This window comes from Amborella trichopoda, chromosome 13 (assembly GCF_054954075.1).
Source record: "Amborella trichopoda isolate Santa Cruz 75 chromosome 13, AtrichopodaSantaCruz75HAP2 v2.0, whole genome shotgun sequence".
In the NCBI taxonomy this organism is placed as follows: domain Eukaryota; kingdom Viridiplantae; phylum Streptophyta; class Magnoliopsida; order Amborellales; family Amborellaceae; genus Amborella; species Amborella trichopoda.
In genome coordinates, this window is record NC_142348.1 from 36,817,609 (window position 1) to 36,841,426 (window position 23,818).

Sequence of the window (23,818 nt, forward strand, 5' to 3'; positions counted from 1 at the left end):
AAATGTTTTATGGTAGCTTGAAAAGAGGCTAAGGAACACACTAGAAGTGAAAAATATCAATTTCAACCAAAATTGTTGTGTCCGACATGGGGCAAGCAGCCCAAGTGACACGCCCCGTGCTGCCTAGTTCTGATCAGCCCCTAATCGAATTTTGACTTTTTCAATTTACTTGGGCAACATGACTCCTTTCGTCCAAATCCTTGATCCTCAAAATGTGCATCTTTGACCGAAAGATTTGTTTGTTATGCATGCATATCCTTCTCAACAAGCTTTGACCCTTATAAGGCCTATTTTCGGGGTCATTTGGGGGGGGGGATGGAAAACATATAGAGATCAGAGAGAAAAAACCAAAGAGTTACACAAGAGAAGATAAACCCTGGAAATTGCTTTAGGAACCTGAGCCTCCTAAAAGAAAACCTAAGTCTGAGAAAACCTAGACCTAGGGTACAACCACCCTAGATCTACCCTTAGGGCACAACCACCCTTCTTCAACTAGAGACTTTCTGGTGAACATCCCGATCAGAGAAACAAAAGAGGACCGGTTCTGATACAGGCGAGCCCTAGAATGCACAGAAGTCTAGGGCCATCCGGCCCTGTTCGGTATGATTTTCTTCCATTTTATCTATTTTTCTTTAATTTTTTTTATTTCATTTGATCTTTTCAGTTGCTTAAAAAGCGTATTTTGTGTTTTCTTGGATCATGTTGGCACTACCACAGATTTGAGAATAGATCTGCTCGATTTCGGGCAGATCTGGCCTCAGATCTGAATTTGATTTGTCTCACTTTCTTTGCCATTTGGTTTACATTATTTTTATCAGTTTAAGGTGTCAAGATCCGAGAGATCTTCCGACAAAGATCTGTTTGATTTTGCTTTGTAAACAAGCCTTACTCCATAGGCTTATGTGAAGCCCTTTCAACTAACCTAGCCATGTGCCTTTCTATGGTTCCATCGATATTGTACTTAATTTTAAATACCCACTTGCAAACAACATATTTTTTTCCATTAGGGAGTTGAACAAGATCCCAAGTTTGATTCGTGTTTAAGGCTTGTAATTCTTCTTTCATGGCCATTTTTCACAACCGTTGTTAATTAGCATCATGAAAGTTTGTTGGCTCAAAAGTGGAAATAGAACTGAGAAAGTTGCAATATTTAGATGAGATATTTCATAACAAATTTGAAGGATGCAAACAACATGAAAAGTAATAAAATCTTTTAAGGAAGAAGGGGGTTAAGAAATACGAGAAGACCTTCGAAGAGCAGAAGCTTGAGCAGGGAGATTGTCCACATGGACATCTTCTTGAGTAACCTCTTCATTTTCACCAACCTGATTAGCTTCTCCCTCACTTTCTTCTTATTGGATTTCCTCTCTTCTTTCGTCAGCATAATGGTTTTCAGTTCTAATTTTTTCTTTATTTTCTTGCGTCTCAAAAATATTACTAGGAATGGGCAATGGAAGTTTGCGTAAATTCTCCCCTTGAATCCTATTTTATTGGGATTTTTGAAAATATGATTCTCTTTCATCAAATTTAACATCTCGTGAGATGTGCAATTTTTTGGTTGTAGGATTGTAGCATTTGTATCACTTTTTTGTGGAAAAAGATCCAAGAAATATGCACTCAGTAGCCCTAGGATCAAGTTTATCCCGGTGTTGATCAATATTATATACATAACAAATGTAGCCAAACACACGTAAGTGAGACAAGTCAATGTTATTTCCTTTTAATAACTTAAGAGGAGACTTATTCCTGAGAATTTTCCTAGGAAGTAGATTAACAAGGTAACAAGCGGATAGGACCGCATCAGACCAATAAAATTTTAGTGCATTCATTTCAAATAATAGAGGTCTGGTAACTTCAAGAATATGATGGTTTTTCCTTTCTGACACACCATTTTGTTGTGGTGTTCCAATGTAAGATGTCTGATGTATAATGCCATTATGAGAGAAATATTTTGTGAATACATTATTCACATACTCTGTTCCATTGTCTGGGTGAAAAATCCTAATTTTGGCATTATACTGATTTGATACAAGATTATGAAATTCTTTAAACATAGGGAAAACCTCATTTTTAGCTTTTAACATATATATCTAGGTGCCACGAGTATAATCATCTGTAAATGTCACAAAATATTTGTAGCCACTATAGGATTCAACAAGGGCTGGTCCCCACGCATCAGAATGTATCAAGTAAAAAAGCTCATCATAATCATGTATTGAAGATTTAAAAAGTAACCTAGGAAACTTGGAATATTTGCAAACCTCACAATTATGAAATCTTGGAGTTAAGTTTGACATCAAAATTTTCAAAACATTTTTAGAGGGATGTCCAACTCTAGAGGGATGTCCAACTCTAGAGGGCCATAATCTACCAATATTACCATTATTAATTTTTGCAATCATAGCATAATTCTTTTGAACCCAAAAGTAAAGACCATGATCCATTTTCCCTTCACCAATCTTCATCCCTGTGGCCCGGTCTTGAAAGATAGCAGAATGAGGAGAAAAAATAATATCACAATTCAAATTTTGAGTTAGTTTGCTAACCAACAATAGGTTGAGAGGAAAAGAAGGCAAATAAAGAACCTCAGAATTGTGGGTTTCAGAAAAGAAATTTGTTCTTCTAATGCCATGAATAGGAATTAAAGAACCATTGACAATTGATACAGGAGTTTTATTGACCACCTGTTGAATCTGAGATAGGTAAGAAGGATTGCCTATCATGTGGTTGATTTCTCTTGAATCAATAACCCAAGTATTAAAACTCAAGGAAGACAGGAAGGTACACTGATTACCTTGATCAGAGGAGATATCATGAGAAGAGAATGCATCATTCTTATCCAATTGTTGAAGAATTTGGGTAAGTTTATCAATGGAAATATGAGAATTGGCAGAAGCACTCTGAGCCAACGACCTTCAGAAGACTTGTCACGTGTAGGTTTAAGATGAGGATAGAGGACTCAACACCTATCCTTTATGTGGTCAAGACCTTTGCAATGCTCACAACAAGAAGGTGGTCTTCCTCCATTTCCACGATCCCTTCTTCTGCCATGATATCCTCCTAGAGATCTCCCTTCAAAGTTTGTATTCGCAGGTTTTTTATTTATTTCAGTTTTCTCTTTAACGACAGTTATAACATATTTCTCACTACTCCTAGCTTCACTTTTTACTTTAACATTCATCACTCTTTTCCTAGTTTCTTCGTGTAATATTGTAGAAAAACTGATGAGAAGCTGGGCAGTTCAGATTACATCAAAATTTGGATCCTTACTTGCTCAAATCAGGTTTGAGAGCAACAAGAAATTGAAAGATCTTATCCTGATAAGCTCTCTTTTGAATAGTGAAAATATCACTAGTAGCAAGGCAATATGTAGATAATTCATCTCACATAGGTTTTAAAATACCCAACAATTCAGTAGCGGTCTTATTCTCTTGCTTGGTTTGGTATATCTCTTGTTTTAATTCAAATATTCGAGTGATATTGTTTTGTTGTCCATAAACTTCTTTTATGGAATCCCATAGATCCTTAGCATTCTTGGCATGAGTAAATATCTTTGTAATCTTAGGATCCATTGAGTTTAATATCCATGACATTGTAAGTTGATCATCTATTTCCCATTCTTCGTACTCAGGGTCATCACTACTCGGAGCCTTTTTCTTATCGTTCATATGCTCAAGTTTTGATTGACCCAGACAACCAAGAGCAAGAGAGACGGCTCTGGCCTAGAATAAATAATTTAAACCATTGAAGAGTGCCGAAGTTAATTTCATAGAGGTGTTACTTTCGGATTCATGCACCACAGTTTAACAGGTTCTGCTTTATTCTTTTCAGCCATGATATGAAAAAGAAACAAATAAAGTGTGAATAGCCACATACCAGTCAAAAATGACAACCGTTTTTTAAGAGAAAACTACAAAAAAACAAGCTTCTGACTGAAGTCACCGAAATGGAGCTTCACATGCTGAACGTACCAACAATAACAAAAAGAGATCAACGAGATAGAGAGTTCAAAGTTCTGCACCCCACTTTCACCCCTACGTAGAATCACAACGGACTCAACTTGGGAAAAAGAAGAAGAGGAAATCAGGTTTGCAACACCATGAAGAACTTGCACCATTGTCAAAGGGGTTTGCACCAGGTTTGCATCAGGGAGTTGTGCTTTTGCACAGAAAAAAGCTTGCACCAAGGATTTGTCTTTTGCACAATAAAAAACATTGCACCAAGGACTTGTCTTTTGCGCAGTAAAAAACTTGAAAAAATCTTGCATCGCCAAAAGGCAACGCAAACAGCAGATAGCAAAAACGACAAATCAGTTGTTCTAAAACAACTCAGAAAGGTAGGCACTGCACACAATGAAAAGTGTTTTACAGAGAGTCGAAAATATGACTCAACAAAAGATCTCAGATTGGGTTCATAATTTAACAGTAGGTCTTAAAAAATCTTATGCTCTGATACCATGTTAGAAAATAGAACTAAAAAAAAGATAGACACATATCAATAGAGACATATACGTGATTCGGTTGTTCAGTCTACATCCACGAAAGAGGAACCACCATATTTTCATTCATAGGATTACAATAATTCCTCATCCTGATACAGGATAAACATGAGTAAAAAAAAAAATCCCATGATACAAGCCTAAAATAATGAAGGATCCTGTAAATAGGGTAATTATGGCACAACTGGATAAGGAAAGAATCAAAGGCACCGATGAAGCGTAGCTGTCATGGCTGGCATGGCTGATATCCTTCCGCAATATTCTCTACAATAATAGAGCTTGGGAAACATGAGTGGGGCTAAATTACTTAAATGCATCTACTTATTCAGAGCTCCCATTCATTTTTAAAGGCGATTCAAACATTTTTTAATATATTGTTTAAGGAAATACTGAGTGATATGAAGTTCGTAAAGCAACCCTCTCATTGTAAAATGGAACGACATCACCAAATTAATCTAATCTTTCCTTTCTTTAAAAGGGATAGATTTTGGTGTTCCAGGGTGCTCATAAACCTTCTATGAGTTTTTCTTTTAAGGTTATTGGTTAACATGAGTACCTCTGCGACATGCAAATACGTTCTGCCACTGCCTCAACATGGAGGAATTTTTTTTGGGTGAAATTATTCATGGATGCTTGAGGATTCAATAACTACCCTTTGCAATTCATTTCTATTATAGAAAAATATATTTGTAGTTCCTAAAATTAGCCGACCCTAAATAATAGGAAAAATACTTTGATGTTAAAATAGTGTAGAATCGAATGCTCCAAGGTCCATTGTAATAAACGACCAAATTATGGCATTCAAAGATAATGCATATATTGAACTGCAAATCATCTCTTTTCTCCATTCATATGGTCTACATGAGAAAGCAAATTAGATTTAGAAAAAATACCACCATACACCCTAATTCGGTGTACCATTTCCCATTAGACCAATAAATTTTAAAACTTTCCAACAACATAAAATTTTCACAAAAGATATATTCTAACCGCCTAAATCCAGTTGTCATTCTTTTATCATACTTTTTTGTCCCAAACAATATAAAAAAATACGACTCTCTTTCTCTCTGTTTTATTACCGTCTTTTTTTCTTTTCTCTTTCTCTCTCCCTGTCTCTCATAATCCCTCTCTCTAGCTTTCTCGTACTCTCACCTCTCTCCCCTAAAAGTGGCCCTCTCTCTCTTCTCTTCTCTAAACCCTCTCCTCTCTCGCATCTCTTCTTAACCTTTTCCCTCTCTCTCGCCTCTCTCCTCCAAACCCTCTTTCTCTCTCTCTTACCTCTCACCCCAACCCCTCGTTCTCTTTCTCTTGACTTTCTCCCCCAAACTCTTTCTCTCTCTCGCTCTCTCTCTTGCCTCTCTTCTCTCTTCAAACTACAGGAGAAAGATCAGGTCTCTCTCGTTGGCTCCTCATTGCTTCAAATTATTCAGCCCTCATTTTAAGTTCCATCTCTACAAGCATGCTTTCATGGTTTACTTCATGCATGGTGACCCAAGTAGATAGCTCTCAACTTGGGTGGAATCAATTGACATTCCCTTACTCCTTATATCCATATGTCTCTCTCTCCTCATTGGCTAATCTCCGAGGTTTTTCTCTCTCTTCCCATCAAAACTCCACTATGCCTGCTTTGCTCTTGGACTTCATATGCATTAGTAATGGAGATGGTATTGATTATGAGCATTTTGGCAACTCTATTCACCATAATTGGGATGGTTGGTGATGATGCTTCTAGAGGGATGTGAGAGGATGCAAAGGGTAAGTTCCGATTAGGGCGATTAAGTTACGTTTTGATGGTGGCTGTAGTGCGATTTCATGACAATTTTGCTTTATGGCCATCATTGGCCTCATATTTCTTACTACTTTCATGTGTGGGATTTGCATGAATGCTTTGCTGCCCCTGATGGGGGGAACAGGTTTGGGGGAGGGGGGGGAAGAGAGAGAGAGAGAGGGTTTTGGGGAAGAGGTATGTGAGAGAGAGAGGGAGAGGGTTTCGGGAAGAGAGGAGAGAGAGAGAGTGTGTGTGTTGGGAGTTGCCAAAGTTTTCAAATTGAAATTCAAATCTTGAATTTCAGATCTTCTATTGTTGTATATTCTAATTGAATAGGATAAGCATTGTACATTTTCTATTTTTATTAGATAGATCCCTATAATCAAGGGATTGCAACCTCTTGTATTCTCTTGTATTCTCTACAAATACCCTACATATGGGTAATATAAAAGACAAAGAATGCTTCCATTCAAATTGCTTTAGAACTTGACATGGTATCAGAGTGTTTACTTTTTCTATATACTGATTCTATCACTCTTATCTTGATGTAAAGCTTTGCTAGCAACCTTTACCATTGGTTAATCGTAGAGCACCTAATGATTCGGAGGTTTTCTCATATTTTTCGTACTGAGGTTGATCTTTCTTGATAGCTTTTGCATGCTTCTTTTTAATCGCTTTTGCTTGCATTCATTAGTGGTTACAAATCATATTTTCTTGGGTGCTCTGTTTGTTTGTGTTTTTGCTTGTGCAATTTTTTTTCTACCTTCTCAATAGAAAGCTTGCATCTCTTTCTCCCTACCTTTGCCTATCGATGTTTGCATCTTTTTTTATCTCATGTGCAAATATTGAAAACTCTCTCTCTAAGTAACAACCTTTACTAGTTTACCTATCAAATTGTTCTCTCTTACTGATTTTAGAAAGTTTGCCTCTATCCTTCTCTATCTTTACATGTCTAATTGATTTTTGGCCAGATTTTTGTTTCTTCTCACTGTTTGATGTAAAAATTTCCTATGATTTTTTGGCATTTTTTATTTTTCAGCAATTGCTGCGTTTCATTTTTATGCTGGGTTTTGGTCAGAGGTTTTGTTCCCTCACTACTGTTTTGGTCTAGCATGATATCACACGCCCTACAAACTTCAAAGACACCGAGCACTTCCTCTTTCTTCAAAGTTTTGTGAGCTATGAATGATAACAACACTACCATGGATTCTTCGTTTGAAAACCAAACTCCTTATGGTACCGATTTTACTAGTATTCAATCCCCTTATTTTTTACATCATTCACGACAATCCAAGGACTATTCTTGTTTCGCATCCTCTCACAGGGGTAGGAAAAATTTATTCTACTTAGGCTCGTGCCATGCGCATGGCCCTAAGTGCCAAAAATAAGCTAGCCTTTATTGATGGAGCTCAATCTAAACTAGAGTCTTCTTCTCCATCTTTTCCTTTATGGGAGAGATGTAGTGTCTTGAAATTGTCTTGGTTTCTTAATGCCTTGTCAAAATATCTCGCAAAAAGTGTTGTGTTTGCCTCTACAACACTTGGAAGTGTGGACTGATCAGCGAGATCATTTTTCACCAAGCAATGGCCCACAACTTTACTAAATCAAGAAATTTTTAGCCACCTTCCAACAAAAGTAATTCTCAGTTGCCTCTTACTTCACACAATTAAAGAACAAATGGGATTAGCTAGCTTCTCTCCCTTCTTCTACCCCAGGCACTTATAAATCGTAATAATTATATACAACAATAATGACTTCTTCAATTTTTGATGGGTCTCAATGAGTTCTAGGTCGTGGTGCATAGTGACATTTTACTCATGGATCCACTACCAATTGTTGCCAAAGCCTACTCCCTTGTTCTTCAAGAAGAACGACACCGTAAGATCAATTTACATATCCCTACACTAAAAGCTACAACCTTTACTATGATTCAGTCTCATCCATTTGCAAAACCTACTGCAAACTATAATACTACCCAAAAAACCTCCAAGACTGGTACACGCCCCTTGCTTCATTGTGATTATTGTCACAAAGATGGTCACATGACGGATCGATGTTTCAAACTCGTGGGCTATCCAAAATGCCAAAACATGCCTTGTGCCTGCAATGTTGTATCCATTGCGGTTCATTCAAGAAAGAGTGTCAGAAACTCAAGAAATAGTAGAATGAGAACAATGCCAAGGATGATGGCAGGCAAACCGGTACATTGACCACAGAGTTGGCATGGTTGAAAACTATGGTGATAGGTACTTTAATATTGCATCAAGTTCATGCAACTCTGACTGTGTTGTAGATACTGCATCATTATTTCATGTTACTTTACATATATGTTATTTTTCTTCTTATAGAGCAGAAGACTTTGACTTTGTAAAGATAAGGAACAATGGTTTCTCAAAGATTGTGGGTAAGAGAGATAGATGAATATAGTGCAACAAGATGTCAGACATTTATCAAATAACCATTTGAACCTCATCTCAGGAGGGTGTTTAGATGATGAAGTGTATCATTCAATATTCTGTAAGGGATACTAGAAGCCAATGAAGGGATCTCTTATCACGGTGAAGGGCAAGAAGTGTTGTTCACTCTACATATCAGAGGTGCAAATCTCTAATGACAAAATTAATACTGCCATGGAGAACCCTCTCTAGACCTATGGCACAAGCATCTTAGCTAAGAAGCATATCATTCCCAATGTCAAGAATCCATCTCTGATTCCATGTGACCATTGTTTGTGAGAGAAACAACATAGAGTCTCTTTCTCTAGTAAGAGCTCTAAAGATAAGAAAATAATAGATCTAATGTATTCAAATGTGTGTGGCCCCATGGATATGAAGTTGCTTGGTGGTACATAATACTTTGTCACCTTTATCAGTAATGCTTCAAGTAAGGGGTGGGTGAACTTAGTGAAATCAAAAGATCAGGTGTTTGATATCTTTTAGAATTTCCATGCTAAGGTGGAAATGGAGATAGGCAAGCTTTTGAAATGTTTCGGATCAGACAATGGTGGGGGGTTACACCTTAAATGCTTTCAAAAGTTAATATGTCAAGTGTGGTACAAGGCAAGAAAAGATAGTGCCATATACGCCTAGCATAATGGTGTAGCGGAGAGAATGAATTACACCGTTATGGAAGGAGTTAGGAGCATGCTATCCACCACCAAGTTACCAAGCTATATTAGGGTGAAGCGGTCCTTACAACATGCAACCTAATAAATAAATTCCTATCATTTTCTTTTGGATGGTGAGATCCCAGGTAGAGTTTGGACCGAAAAAGAAATATGTTATTCATATTTGAGAGCGATCGGGTGTAAGGCATTGATGCACTTACCTAATGAATAAATATTCAAGTTGGATGAGAAAGTACTCCTATGTATCTTTTTAGGGTACCTAGATGAAGAGTCTGACTACATCCTATGAGATCCTGAGAATAGGAAGGTGAACATGAGTAGGGGTGTGGTCTTTCAAAAAGATCTTGTCATTGAAGATGTGAATAAGTCAAAAAAGGCATGAATCTTAATAATTCAGAACCGGTCATAGTTCCTCTTACTGTAGTACATGAAGAAAGGGGAGAAATGCAATAAGAAGATGGGTGGTTCTAAGAGTTTGACATGCTAGTTCCAAGTGATGTGGAGCAGTGGGAGCAGCTTGTTCAAGAACTGCCACCTACAGTTGAACTAAGAAGGTCTTCTAGGAGACATAAACCCTCTGTCAGATACCCTGCATCAAAGTATATCCTATAAATTGAAGGGGTAAACCAAAAAGCAATTAGGAAGCTTAAGCTGATGAACACAAAGAGAAGTTGGTTAAATTAATGAAAGAGGAGATGAAATCCTTATAAGAACCACACCTATGAAATTGTAAAGTTGTCTAAAGGTAAGAAGGCATTGAAGAATAAGTGGGTCTCTGGCTGAAGACTGAAAAAACAAGCTTACAACCAAGGTAGAGGTCTAGGTTGGTTGTGAAAGGCTTCAAGCAAAAGAAGGGCATCGATTTTGATGAACTCATTTCTCACGTGGTGAAAATGTCATCAATTTACATGGTGTTAAGCCTGGTTGCAAGCTTGAATCTTGAGATATAGCAGCTTAAGACTGTCTTTCTCCATGGTGATTTGAAGGAAGAGATATATACGGGGAAACTAGAAGGATTTAAGTTAAAAAGAATGAAGCGGATGGTTTACAAGCAGAAGAAAAGCCTATACAGGTAGAAACAGGCCCCATGGTAGCAGTACAAGAAGTTTGATTCCTTTATGGGGAGTCATAGGTATAAGAGGATAGCCTCAAACCATTATGTGGTCATCAAGAAGTTCTCTAATGGAAACTATAATATTTACCTTATGTTGATGAAATGTTGATTGCCAGTCCGGACATCAGCAAGATTGACAGGTTGAATGAAGAGTTGAGTAATACCTTTACCATGTATAAACAAGGCAAAACATATCGGTTCCCCACTTGGAAGCCACTTCAAGTTAAGTGCCCAGTAGAGCACTTCAAATGATAATGAGAATGAGAAAATGCAAAATGTTCCCTTCGTGTCGGTTGTAGGAAGTTTGATGTATGTCATAGTATGTACGAAGCCTGATATTGAACACACAATTGGTGTGGTGACAAGATTTATCACTAATCTTGGTAAGGAACATTGAGCAACAGTTAAGCAGATATTCAAATATCTCAGAGAAAAATCCAAAGTATATTTGATCATGGGGGAGGTAAACTTGTGTTACCAGGGTACTCAGATACATATATCTCCAGGAAGTCAACCTTGGGATACCTATTTAATTTTACAAAGGGAGCTATTTCATGGCAATCTAAGAGGTAGAAGTGTGTGGCTCTTTTGATCACAGAGGCAGAGTATATTGCAATTACATAATTTTGCAAGTAGATTATATGGATGAAGAGATTCCTTCAAGAGTTGGCTTGAAACATGTCACGTGTATCGTCCACTATGACAATCAAAGTGATATTCATTTGGGCGAGAATGTTAGCTTCCATTCTAAAATGAAGCACATTGGTGTGCGTTATAATTGAATTTGGTATGCCTTGAAGAAATAGAAGTTATTGCAATTAAATAAAATTCTCCAGATATAATGACAAAAACCTCGGCCAGAGACATGCAAGACTTATGTAGATTGCATGGGGGCAATCTAAGCACCTTGTTATCAACAAATGAGATCCGCCTTCATGGGACATGAGAGAGGGATTATTAGCGTGTCTTGTCCCATGTGCAAAGGACCCTAAGGTCAATACCCCAATAGAGTGGGATTTATGGGAATAACACAATGACTTGCATCGTTTTTAAAAAAAATGTTAAAGGAAATTTCATTGAGAGAATGAGAAATACAAAAACATGTAGCATATTTAAAAAAAAAAAAACGTTAAAGGTAATTTCATTGAGAGAATGAGAAATTACAAAGAAATGAACCAAAAAGGGAAAATTAATAATAAAAAATAAAAATATAAGAACATAGAAGAAGAAGGAAAGTGAGGACAGGAGAGAAAGAAATAGAGGGAGGGAGAAAAGAAGCACTAAGAAGACCCTAGTTTCGCAAGAGCATCAACATCGCCATTTCTTTCTCTATTGATGTAACTGAAGCGGACCTCTTAGGCCAATATTTCCATGCAGATTTCATCCAAAATTGGGGACCATTGCCAAGGAATTGAGGACGGGTGCGAACATCACTTGATCACATTAGCCAAATCACCCTCAATAATGATATGATTATGATGACTCCTGAGCCGAGAGACCCCTTCCTTGACTGCCGTTAATTCAGCCTCATTAATGTCACCACAGGCCAATTCCCCTAAGAACGAAAAGCTAATGTTCCCATCACGGTTTCTTAGATTACCACCAAAGCCAGCTTTATGAGTTTCATGTCTAACACGACCATTGGAGTTTAACTTCAACCACCCCAGTGGGGGGAGGTAGCCAGAGCGAAAGCTTGATAACTCTATGTTGCCGATGATTGAGAAGGTCTACAAAATTGGTGAAGAAGGATTCTTTGGGGTAGTATTTGAGACATAGACAAGCCTAGGCCCAAAGAATAGTGAGTTTCATAATTTTCTTATGGAGATTATCCTTATCATTAGAAACACCATAACAAATTCACCGATTTCTCTTTCCATAAAGACCACCAAAGCACAATTGCACAAAGAATGCACCAAAGGTGGATCCCAACTTTGGAGAAAGAGGGATTGAGTACATAAGCGAAGAAACCTTGAATATTTCTTGGCATGGTCCATCATTAATTGGAGATTGTAGAAACCCAATTCCAGAAAAAGGTAGCAAATGGACATTGAAGAAATAAATGATGACAATCCTCAGTTGCTAGATTACAAAGAAAGAATATATTAACCAGTATCATTCATTTTTTTCTTTAGCTGGTCTCCTGTAACACCCTACCTTGTTCCAGCAACCATAAGAAAGCTTTGACCCTTTTAGGGGCCTTAATCATCCAAACCTTAGTATATTTGTTGCTCATATCAAAGATCCTATCATTACTAACTTCCTGGTACAATGACTTAACCAAGAAACTACCACTAGGTGTAAGATTCCAATCTAAGGAGTCCTCTCTGAAAGGGAAAAAACGTAATGAAGTAAATTGTTGCATCAATGCTAGAAATTGTCTTTCTGTGGCCTCATCAATCCTTCTAACCTTAATATTAACCTTACATGAACAGTTAAGACGTTCACCTTCAACCATCTCCGAGATCGTCGCATGTTTGGCATCAGCCCAATGAAAAACTTCAAAAAATAGAATCTTTAAAGGAACATCTCCTAGCTGTTTCCCAAACCAAAATTTTGTTTTGTCTCCAATCCCCACTATCACCCTACTGCACACAAGAAAAGAGATCTAACTAATTTGATCCCTTTCCATATCATAGAAAGCAGATCGATTGCTAGTGAGTTTTTTGGGATAAAAACCAAACATTTCAGTGCCATACTTAGCAAAAACAACCTCCTGTCATTGAAGACGTGGTTCCAAATACAATTTCCACCACCACTTCGTGAGAAAGGCATCATTCGTATGCCTAAGTCTTTAGATACCTAAACCTCCCTTAGCCTTAGGTGTGCATACTTTATCTCATCAAACTAGATTGTGCTTTTTAGACATAGATGGACTACTCCATAGAAAATTTCTCGTCAATGATTCCAACTTCTTGAGCATCGAGACAAGTGCCCTGAAAATGGACATAAAATAAATATGAGTATTGGGAAGAGTTGAATTAATGAGGGTAACTCTATCACCAAGAGATAGGCGCTTGCTCTTCTGCTCATCAAGCTTTTATCCAAATCTCTTCACAATAGGATCTCAAGCTGATCTAAGGTGTCTGCCATTAGCCAAAGGGACACCAAGATATTGTGTAGGGAGCTCTTTTATATCACATTGTAACCAAGCGGCCCATCTCTCTAGATCTATAAGGGCACATTAATCTCAACAAGTTTTGATTTATGAAGATTGACTTTCGCACCAAAGATCAACTCATAGCACTTAAGAAAAAACCAGATGTTTTTCACTTGATACAGAGAAGCCAAATTAAGTAGAAGAGTATCATTTGCATATTGCAAATGAGTAAAAGGAACCTCACAACCATGAATTCTCAAGCCATCAAAAATACCAACCCTCGAAGCTGAATTCAACATAAGACTGAAGGATTCCCCTACCGATGTATAAATAAAAGATAATAAAGGATTCCCTTGTCGAAATCCCGTGGAAGCATGGAAGTATCCACACACTTTGATAATGAGGAGCACAAAGAAATGGGTAGAAGATAAACAACCTTTTATCCATTTTCTTCAAATAAGACCAAAGCCCATAAGTTTGAGAATATCATCCAAAAAATTCAACTCAACTCAGTCATAAGCTTTTTCAAAATCAAGTTTGTATAGAATACCCTTAGTACCTTCGAGTCTGGTGGAATGAATCACTTCTTGAGCAACAAGAAGACCAACCGTCGAAGCTGAATTCAATATAAGTCTAAAGGATTCCCCTACCAAAGTATTAAGAAAAGACGGTAAAACATTCCCTTATCGAAGACCCCAAGATACATAGAAGTACCACACACTTTACCATTGATGATCACAGAGAAATGGGTTGAACATTAACAACTTTTTATCCATTTTCTCCAAATATGACCAAAGCCTATAAGTCTGAGAATATCATCCAAAAATTCCGTTCAACTCAATCATAGGCTTTTTCAAAATCAAGTTTGCATAGAATACCCTTAGTGCCTTCAAGTCTGGTGGAATAAATCACTTCTTGAGCCACAAGAATACTGTCAGTAATCTGTCTTCCTTTAATGAAAGCAGATTGGGGTCCTTGAATCACCAAAGAGTTGAAGTTTTTGAGTTTATTTGCTAGAACTTTTGTGAGAATATTGTAACAAGAAATCAACAAACTAATAGATCTGTGATCCTGAAGTGCTTCTAAATTCTGCTATTTAAGAATCAATGATATGAAGGTAGAGTTAAGAGTTTATTGATTGTGCCATTTGAATGGAATTTTGAAAAAAAAACATAGAAAATAGTCTTTCACAATATCCCAAAACTCTCGAAAGAAGGCCATCTGGAATCCATCTCATCCAGGAGCTTTGTCTCTAGGTACGAAGAACACAACATCCTTAATTTCTTCAATGGCGAAGGGAGCCTCAAGATCACATGCTTTGTCAGAATCTAGCATCTTAAAAGGTACTCCCACCAAAGAAAAAGGAAGTCTAGGTTGAGAAGTGAAAGCCTTTCTACCTATCTTCCCTATTGCCAAGGTATGAAAGTACTTCGTATTATTGTCTCCCTCTATGGACTAACGAGATCTCGATCTCTGACACCAAAAGATCTCTTGAAGTCTCAATTAATCATCTAGAGAAGCCTTCAGAGTATCTCTTTGAATTTTCTGCTCAACAGATAAACCCTCGTGCAATTGGTCCTTCTTATTCAAGTCTGAAATTTGATTCTCAATAAGAGAGACTCTGACATTGATTGATCCAAATTTCGTATGATAGGGCATCATTGGAGGTGGTTATCAAAAGACAACTCGAACGTGTGAGACATATGGGTTTGTTAAGAAAAGAACAAATCCCACATAAAATGGATAACTACTACATGAGAGGGGGCAGAGATTTTGGAGAAACAAAATCTCATCCCATATAAAAAGGAAGCTTCACGTAGAGGCCATGGTTGTCTCCTCCCAAAGTTTTAACAAGTTCCTCTTCCTGGTATGTACGACGTCTTTTATAAAGAGAAATACAAAGAGGATTCTTTTAGTTGGAAAAAGAAGAAGAGAGAGAAAGTGATCCTTCTCTCCAAGAGAAGAAGAAGAGAGAGATAGAGAAGTCTGTTAGAGAGAAAAAGAGGAGCACATTTGAGTGAGAGAGAAGAACCTCAAAGAAGGGAAAACCTAGAGATAAAATCCTCCAGAAGAAGTCAAAGAGCCCAAGAAAGGCAAGAAAACTGGCTTCTTTGGTGATTTTATAACTATTACTTTTAATAGTGGATCTGATATCTTTTTCCTGTGGTTGTAGCCAAAAAAGGTAACCCATGTAAATCTCAGTATCTGTAAGTTATTGTTTATTTTATTTGTTTTATTGCAATTATTTTTTTCACCCATACACACAAATCTGATGTTTTTGTCCTATAAATTTGAATTCCGTTGCACGCATCTGCATCTTGACCAGGTGAACCCAACAATAGAGATAGAAAGGGTGAGTTGTTGTAGTCTTTTGGAGATGTATTTTAAAGAGAGAGAAATCTTATTCTAGGGCTTGTGAGAGAACTTGAAAACCCTTGTAATTGTCTTGCTTACAAGGTATTTTTCTTACTAGTGAAAAAGAAATATTGGTACGTCATGAATATAGGTAGTCGTTGAATCATACAAATCATTGTGTTTTATTGTTTTGCCTTTCTAGTTTCCACACAATATTTTCCCCTTTTTATTTTTGCCCTCGATTTTTATGTTCTATATGTAACGAGTTCATCATTTTACATCATTTCTGACAATTCATCTAAACTTAGTTTTCAACAATTTAAATAGTACTCTCCAATTCCATCTTAGCAAGGACAATTAGGAGCCATTCCCTTTTTTGGTGAACTTTTTGAGGCCATTTGTCTCTTCCAAGACATCCCATAAAATAATGAGGCCATTAAAATAAAAGTTACATGAAAATATGTTTATAAAAAACATTTCTAGATACAAAAAAAGGAATTTAAAGACTTTAGGCCCCTTTTGATCTACCACCATTTTATGATTAGGTTTTATCTGAGACTTAATTGTATTTTGGCTAAACACGATTTGATTTTTGTGTGTTTGGTGTTATCTACAATTTGATGGAAACATACAATTTAGAGGTCCCCAATTGTAATTGAGCTGCAAAACTACTGGGTGTTTTTGTACTTCAACAAAATACATTTAGAGCACAGTGCTCTTTTTTCAAGATTAATTACTCTCTTTTTTTTTTTTTTTTGGAATGGTTTAATTACTCACCGCCATCTCTTTGCCTCCCACCACTACCATCACTACCAGTGTCACCATCCTGTTGTTGCTGTCACTATACCTAAAGCATCACTATTGCAGATCACTGCTACCTCTGCCATTGCTATCACTGCCACTACTACCATTCACACCATTACTACTCACTTTGCCACCTCGACCACCTAAACCATCACCATTGAACATCACTTCCTCCACTCCACCGCTACCGCCTTCATGCAGTGCTACTACCACCACTATAGCAATGCCACTACCACCACTCACACCATTCCTATCCACCCTACCACCACGACCACCTCAACCATCACCATTGCACATCACTGCCTCCAGCGCTACCGCCTTCATGCAGTGTCACTGCCACCACCACCACTACCACTATGTAGGATACTAATCTAGGTGAAAACAATCAACACACCATAATTGAAAGCAATGCAAAATCTAGTTTAAAGCAGAGCAATCAAACAGCGCGTCTTAAAGGAACCATTACTTGTCAAGTTGCTAATTTGAATCGGGGAAAGTGCTTTGTGCGTCAAGGGACACAATTCTACATTTGTATCTATTGACGTATCACACATCCATTCCCAAGATGTATGTGAAAATAGAGGTAGGAATTGGGTTGAGTTTGGATCCATTTGTATCTACTGACTAGGTCCAAATCTGGGCCCAGCCTTTGGACCCAATGGGTCGAGTTTGGGTCCATTTGACATTGATCCGATTAGGATGGGGTCTGAATCTAAGTCCAGCTTAGACCTTGTCAGGTCAGATCTAGGTCAATGTCAACCAGACCCGAATGGGTATACATTAGTAGAAAATACAATTAAATTGTAAAATATATATTATGCTTCTATTTTTTTTATTTATACACTACTCGACCCAGTGGGTCAGGTCTAGTTCCGATTGACGTGGACCCAACCCAAGTCTGGGTCAGGTCTGGTTCCAACTCATAACTAGTAGGGTCGGGTCTAGGTCCAGGTCTGGGTTCACCCAACCTATTCCCAACCTTAGTGAAGAAGTGTTAGTTCTACATGAAAATAAAATTGATGATCTAAGTCTATTCTTAAAAAAAATCATTTTAAAATTTTGAAATTTATTTATTTTTGAATTCTAATGCTCCCCATGTTAAAAATTATATATTCCAAAAAAAATTAAGGTCAAAGTCCATCTCAAAAATAGAATATATATATATATATATATATATATATATATATATATATAGAGGAAGAGACTACTAAACACCTATGGGAGAAAATGAACAGTATTTTCACCTATAGGCTCAGCGGCGTCCGATTTTTTCGGACGGTGTGGATTAACGACCGCCAAAGGCATAATATGTCCTTAGCGGTCTATCACAGACATAGCATGTCAGTGACAGGATATTTTTCACGCAAATTTGACATAAAAAATATACAGGGACCGCCACAGCCCCTGTAGGTCCGTGGAGGTTTTTAGACAAAACCCTCACGGACATAGCATGTCTGTGACGGGGGCGAAACACTGTAGTAATTCGCCTATAGGCATTTTAAGACTTATATATATATATATATATAGAGAGAGAGAAAGAGAGAGAGAGAGGAAAAAGTTTATATAAGGATGTAACCTTATAATGTAGATCTACGGTTGCCCTTCAAAAATCCATCGGAAAAGGTAGTTTTAATATTGAAAAACCCTTTGATTGATCATCTCGACATCGAGATGTATGACTATGAAAAATAAAAAGAATTCAAGTTTCAGAAATAATGCATTTTACAACATATTATCAACACCGTCCATTTTTAAAATTTCCATATGTTTATAGATCTACTTGATTTTAATCATTTTTTAAATTTAAAATTTTATAAATAGATATAAAAATAGATTTTAAGATAATTCTAATAATATTTTACATCAAAAATATGTACCTTAATAAAATTTGAAGGTGCACCTTACCTCTGCACATAGCCTCTAAATCCAACACGTTGCAATTTGATTTGGCTTAATAAAATTTGGTGCATTACCTCTGCACATAGACTCTAAATCCAACACGTCGCAATTTGATTTGGTTTTACATATTTTTTTTAGGCTATTATTTAGATAGAATGAATATAAATGTTAAATTGAGCTTCTAATACAAGGAACCTCATGCATGGTGTTTTATGGACAGCTGTTCCCATTAGAATTTGGAAGTGTCTAATTATTTGGGCAAACAGAAGGCCATCTCATCATTCCAAACAAAAGGAGTAAATAAACAATAAGCAATCTCATCAAAATTCTATATATTCCTTGGGGGAATAATAAGTCAACTCAGTATGTGAATAAAAACCGGACACTAATATGTGAATTCAAACATTTATTGATTTGCTTCTACTTATCTATCATGATAGTGAAGGGTATTTCGTCTTGTTCCAATCAAAATTTTGGATCCATTGTTGTCTATCCCACACGTTCCGCTAACTGGTTTCTTTATTCAAAGCTTTATATCCCTCTCTCTATCTCAGCCACGACTCTAAAAACGCAATCATTGTTATAGACTGTGGAACATGTTTTTAAGTTGGGCGGTTCCTGACATGATTGTTTCTTTCCCCATTGATGAGTTTTTATATGACTCGTTTTTCATCCTTACCACGCGTCACGATAGAGTGGGCACTTTTGCTTTGGTGGGGTACATGCCACTATATTGGGCGTCTTGACTGTTGGGTTTATGTGGCATTTAAAGGCCTTATGAGTGCTTCTAAAATGAAATAATGTAATGGAACATGAACTCAGTGGGAGTGTGATCCCTCATGGACCATTCCATGCAAACGATGTTTGCAGATACCGGACTGTGTTTGACAATCTAGGCCAGTCAGTTGGGAAAAACCCATGTTACCTGGGCATGAAGAGCAAACTAAAGAGGGTTCATGGGTTAGCTCTTGAGGAGGTCGAAAAATATGCCCGGATGAGTGAGTCGAGGGACTGTGTGACCGTTGTGTGTGATGGTAGCCTACAGAGATTGGAGTCAAAACCTCATCCATGTACCATCACACGGCATGCTATCGATATATCGTTCGGGAAAGCCAGAAATCCACTTTTTAGGGTGAAACGTATGCATGTGTGAGAAATCCCCCTATGCGCCATAGAGCTGTGGTCTCATCAGGTCTTGGTGACCTAGACTTGTCTCTAGGGGAGGACCTGTAATCCACAGACTGGGATTGCTACCCCTTGGCTCACCAGCTAGACTTTGGTGACCCACTATTAAGCCCCTGCTTGGACGATGGGTCATGGGAAATATTGGGGCGGTCTGATAAAGCAAATGTAGTTCGTAGTCCACAGTTGAAGATAGAGTGCCTCCATGATTGTTGATTCGAATCTTAAATCATAAGGATCTATTTCCCATCAAATTAATTTAATTGTGTTAATTTAATTTTGGATATTTTATTTATAATTACGTTAATTTAATTTTGAATATTTTATTTATAATTTTTGGATTTATAAAATTAAAGATATTGATTTTACAATATTTTAATATTCACTAGAAATTATTTTGTTAATTTTAAATACATAAAAAAATAATAATCATGGGGCCCATTGTGCACATGGGCCTACCATGTTTCTAGAAGGTGGGGCCCACATGTGCCTCCCATAGGTGGCACGCCCCACCTCTTACTACTTTCTATTTTATGGAAAGTTTTATTTTTTGGTCCACGTGACTTTATGTTTTGGTAACTTTAAATTGTGACATGTGGTCAAATTATGGATTGATATGTATTGACCATATATTAACTTAATATAAAATTAGATATTGACTTGATAAATCTTTGATAGATTTTATGGAAAATATGTGTAGAGATGTGCTATTTTATAGAATGCACAATATTTAGTTAAAATTATTTTCTATTGATGAAAATTAGTTTAGGAAAAGGGGATAAGGGTTCATGCATCTTCTATAATGTTGATGACCCATCTATGGAATGAATGGCTCAAATCTCTCACCCCACAAGTCACCCAGGATCAATGGTTCATATTCAATCTCACAAGAAGAGGAAAGCCAAAGAAAACCTTAAGAAACCCTATCTTGTTCAAAGCTTATAAAAAAATGATTGTCTCTACCCAAAAATCTCACCTTATTCCATATTTCTCTCTCATATTCCACTTAGAATTTCTCTTTCTCTCTTAAGAAAATTTTCTCTCTCTCCCACATTGTGAAAGAATTTAAGGGTTTAGGTTATAGAGTTCATCTCTCTCCTATCTTTCAACTACGGATTTATAACTAAGGATTTTAGGGTTTGAGTTTATGATCAAAGGGGTTCCTATTCCATTGTGTGGCTTAACCAAAATTTGTTTTCCAGGATTGAGATTGAAGGTTGATCATTGATCCCGCGCCATCGGATGGTGGTGACTTGGTGTGGTATGTAATAAGGCCGGTTGAGGTAATCTCCGACACTCTTCTCTTTTATTTCTTGCAATCTTATTTTTTATTATCATGCATAGTGCATAATTATTTCAATGACATCAAGTTTTAAGATCTTGGTTTTATTTCCATGTTGATTTTATTTTGAAGTATATGTTGTTGTAATAAGACCATCTGTAAGTGATCTTTTATCAAACCAAAATGGATGATATAAAAAAAAAAAAATCCCCCATAGAAGATCACGTAGGTTTTTATTTCATTGGTATCAAATCTTTTGATACTTGATGTCATTAGTTGTCTTTTCTCTTTATTGTATCTCGATCAAACTTGGAAATGAGATATAAGAAAACTAATAAATTTTGTGGTCAAGAAATACACCTCGATTTAAGAATTATTAAAATATTCAAACACTGAAAAGACACTCTATACAATGGGTATTCTGGGCTATTTTGGATAAGTAATATGAAAAAGATAATTATGTATTTTTCTATTCCATACTTCAGTGATATTATATTATTTGAGATTAGGATCTACCTGCAAAATTTTAGTGGGAGATCCTAAGGTAATTGAGAGTTATGGAATCATCAATAAAGGGTGTCAGTTCTGACCCTACAAAATCTAAGAACTGTTCATTGAGTTCCGTAACTTTTCCCATCAATCATATGATTTTTTTTCTTGTTGAAATTTTACTGTGACTCACAAAATTGAGTTTACTTTAAAAAAAAAAAGGTTTCATCAAGAAATTCATTGTGGTTTGAAAGACATGATCAATTTATTGAAGGGTGCACAAGCGTTGTTTTCTGCAACGAAACTATTTCCATGGCTTAGAAGTCATGATTTTATTTTTATTCTTAACATAATTTTTTGTGGCTCACGCTAAGTTTTAAGACTTCCATTCTGAGTCTAGTTTCTAATAAAATTTATTTAAGAGAGAAATATCTATGGGAAGAGAGGAATAAAAATTTTAGATTGAAGAGAGGTCATCCTGAATTTTCTACAATTTGATATGTTCTTCATTGAGATATGAATAACTATATTTACCAAGCTTACTTAACATAGTGATATGAGACTTGTGCTACGATTATGTGTCTAATTTTAAACAAAATTTATTTCAAAGGAAATTTCCATGAGGGTAGAGAGAAAATGTAATTTTATTAGACGGCATTCATCCTGAAATTTTACAGTATAAGTTTTTTTTTATGATGTGTATGTCACCTTATTTATTTCTAATGTATTTTTTGGGATTCACACTATGATGTTATGATTTGGTTTTGAGTTTAATTTTCAATACAAGAGATTTCATGAAGAAATTCTCTAAGGCTTGAGAGCAACAATTTTTTATTGAGAGATGCTCAACTTAATTTCTGCTGAAAAAATTGCATTATGATGTAAACGTCACTAAAAGGTTGACTCACTAAATGGTGTGATTTAAGGATGGAACTGAGCACTATTTTATATTTTTTGAGCCTATTTCAATATTAAAAAAGATTCGGAGAGAAACTCTTTATAAGTTGAGAGATATCATATTTTTTTTGTGGGATGCTCATGTTCTATGCTGCGTAAATTAAAAGATGTGGCTTGTTAAGGCACATCTTTTGATTCCTAATTATTGAGACCTTTTTATGGCTTATTTTAAAAGGTTTTATAGTATGTCATGAGTATGGTTTATTATAGTACAACTTCAGAGAGATGTAATACAAAGTTGGCAAGATAAGACACTCTGTATGAAGAATATTCAATCGGGGAATATAAGAAAAAAAAAACGATACCTATAAAAGCATATTGGTTTTTTCGAGATGAAGGGATATAGAAAGAGACTTGGTGGTAACATAGAAACGAGTGGGAGAATTGACATTGTGATATTTAAAATCATGGGACAGAGAAGATTATTTCTTCACGGTGTGAGATAGGGAGAATCCAAGTGCCAAAAAGATGGACACTTCATGACATATCAAACCGATGACCAATATATTTTCCATCAGTTACGTGCTCTTTCAAGATCACAAAAGCTTGTCAAAGAAATAAAAGCAATGGATCAAGAAAGCCCAGGTACTACACTACATGGTTTTGAGGTATGAAATCTATCCCACATTACATGGTAAGGTCATATAGGGAAAGAGGATTCAATATCTTTTTATTTTATTTTCTTTGGTTATATTTTGGCTAATTGTTTTATGAATATGTATGGATATTAAGTGATATGTGCTAACAAATTTGAAAGAGCCAATTTTTTAATGCCCTACGTTTTAGTTCATCATTGTGCTAGAGTATGAACTTCTTAGTTTTTAATTGTAATCTTCCTATACATTGGACCTGGCTCAAATCTGATCGTCGATCTCAACATCAACTACTTATAAAATGTTTAAAAAAAAAATTCAAAGTATCCTAAGAATTTGTGATATTTTTTGTCATTTTTGAAATACTTTATTTTAAATTTTTTAAGGATGTAGGATAATAAGAAGTCTGAATTCTCAAAATTTGTGTTTAAACAAATGTATATATATAAAACAAAAGCTAAAATTAAATTAGAATAAATACTTTCAAAAGTATGATTTGAGCATAAAATATAAAATATAAGAGACTATTTTTTAATTATTATAATAAAACGAGTTATTTTTGCGTAGATTTCCCCATCTAGATAGCAAAGTTATCTAAAATTCAAATTTCCAATTGGAACCAACTGGAGGAAACCAACTTGGACGGGCCAAGG

At 36.2% G+C, this 23,818-nt stretch overlaps 1 long non-coding RNA gene across 1 annotated transcript; it reads left to right on the forward strand.

Moving 5' to 3' along the window:
- Nucleotides 1-302: 302 nt before the first annotated feature.
- LOC148779197 (uncharacterized) lies at nt 303-23,348 on the forward strand. Its single transcript, XR_016047157.1, has 3 exons — nt 303-600; nt 21,047-21,127; nt 22,989-23,348. It is a non-coding gene; the product is annotated as an uncharacterized LOC148779197 (long non-coding RNA).
- The last annotated feature ends 470 nt before the right edge of the window (nt 23,349-23,818 follow it).